This window comes from Priapulus caudatus, unplaced genomic scaffold (assembly GCF_000485595.1).
Source record: "Priapulus caudatus unplaced genomic scaffold, Priapulus_caudatus-5.0.1 Scaffold577, whole genome shotgun sequence".
NCBI lineage: Eukaryota > Metazoa > Priapulida > Priapulimorpha > Priapulimorphida > Priapulidae > Priapulus > Priapulus caudatus.
The window spans coordinates 117,270-119,482 of record NW_014577638.1 but is presented as its reverse complement, the minus strand read 5'-3'; the positions used below and the strand labels follow the sequence as shown (position 1 = coordinate 119,482).

The following is a 2,213-nucleotide window of genomic DNA, read 5'->3' as shown; positions in this document are numbered from 1 at the left end:
GGTTTGATTTCTCACCACGAAAATTGCTCGTGGTGGCAACTTGGTGAAGTGTGCACTGTGCACCAAGGCCACCACGGCAATCGGCAACAAAATCACTCGCAGACCAATCAAAATTAGCGCTGCCGTCACATGATTTCAAAATGGCGGGCCCAATTTTATCGACTTGGGCCACCGAGTCAGTTAGAAGCAAAATTAATAGATTTATGGAGTGAGATGCCTTGTCTTTTTAACATCAAAGCTCCCAAATACAGCAACAGAGTACTAAAGGCGATGGCCATAAGTAAAGTGTCCCAACTTCTTGGACAACCAAACGTCTGTTCCGTATACTAGTGATCCATGTCCTCTGGTGCCGCCGTAGAATGACATAAATCTATACAAATATAGGGCCCCTAGGCCTAAGTAACAGAAATGTTGATTGTATATATTTCCTTTATTTGATAACTGTATGTGAATGGGTTAAAGCTACAACATCTGGCAAGAAAAATTGCCGTCAACAGCACACGTCACCACTCAGTGGTGACGTGTGCTGTGAAGCGGCAAAGGCCACAAAAATTGCCGACCACGAAAATTGCTTGTACGAGCAACGAAAATGGTGAAGTGTGCTGCATGCTTAACTGTATACAGTCATCAACGCATAATTATTCGTCCTTCGAGAATTCGTTCCAAAAGCGATTGTTTCCTGAATAAAGACGGTTATATATTAATCATGCGTAACCGGTCGTGAAAAATTATACGACCATTTGCTTCTTGTGTTGTCAACGATCATTAATGGCATATGACAGCCGAAATGTTGGTATTCTATTTATAATATTGTTCACGTAACTGTTTACAGTCATCAACGCATAATTATTCGTCCTTCGAGAATTCGTTCCAAAAGCGATTGTTTCCTGAATAAATACGGTTATATATTAATCATGCGTAACCGGTCGTGAAATATTATACGACCATTTGCTTCTTGTGTTGTCAACGTCCTTTCTCTCGGGACGATATACGAACTAATTTGGTTCAACCAACGCGCGTGGAATATGCTTATACCGTGTGTGTCACTATTTGGCAGAGACGCGGCTAATGTGAGCGTGTGAGTGACCTGCAATCTTGTTTGTCTAATATAATAGCCCCACGCCACAAGAGACTGTCACTACATGCGCATTCCATACATACATACACGCACGCACGCACGCACGCACACACACACACACATACATACATATATATGTAGCATCTCGCCGGGTAATGAATACGGAACTTATTTGCTAAATGTGATATAAGCCCACGGATGCGTATATTTTCATCAGGAATGAGGATGGAGTAGAAGAGTTGCATGAGTCAGCAATAGACGATGGTTTTGCCGACGCGCCCGGCATGCGATGTAAGAATGTTCTAATAACGTGATGTAGTGTTCACTTTGTAACTTTGTTGTGTTATACCAGTTTTCGAGTGACGTAGTGTCGTTCTTGTTATGTAGTGTTGCTCCTATAAAGTAGTGTTTTCTGTGTGATGTAGTGTTCTCCTGTGATGTAGTATTGCTCCTGTGAAGTAGTGTTTTACGTGTGATGTAGTGTTGCTCCTGTGATGTAGTGTTTTACTTGTGATGTAGTGTTGCTCCTGTGATGTAGTGATTTACGTGTGATGTAGTGTTAATTCTGTGTTGTAGTGTACCGCTCTGGAAACGTTGGCAAGAAGTATTTCCCTGATCTCCTTGTTAAATCTGCACGATTCAAGAGTTCGACAACTAACCAGCAGCTTTTCAATCAAGTCCCGTATCAACGTCACGGCGTCTGTGTTAGACACCATCAGTGGGCGGAGTAGGTAGGTGCTTATTAACGCACGCCGTCGTGGTGGGTGAGAGTGAGCGGCGGCATACTTCAAGGCTTCACCGCTGCGCTTACTGGTACGCAACTCTAACGACAGGGGGTTGGAATCGCGAGTGTGTGTGGCCGGCGGCGATGGAGCGGCGGAAAGTAAGTACGGAAGTGTAAAACATGACGTGACGCGTATATATATGTAAATAAATAAATAAAATGTATTTAAGAAAAATATATATATATATATGCGCGTGCGCGTGCGTGTGTGTGCGTGCGTGTGTGTGTATTTGTGTGTGTGTGTGTGTGTGTGTAGATATGCTTTGTATATGACGAGGTGTGTCGGTTGGACGGGGTGGGAGGGGGAGGTCTATGAGAGGGTCGTGAATTATTCCCAATTTCATTATAAAG

At 43.3% G+C, this 2,213-nt stretch overlaps 1 protein-coding gene across 1 annotated transcript in view; it reads right to left on the bottom strand.

The window, feature by feature from the left end:
- The window catches only part of LOC106811807 (protein IWS1 homolog), a 46,626-nt gene that overhangs the window by 12,696 nt on the left and 31,717 nt on the right, over positions 1 to 2,213 (bottom strand). The gene's annotated exons all lie outside the window — the stretch shown is intronic.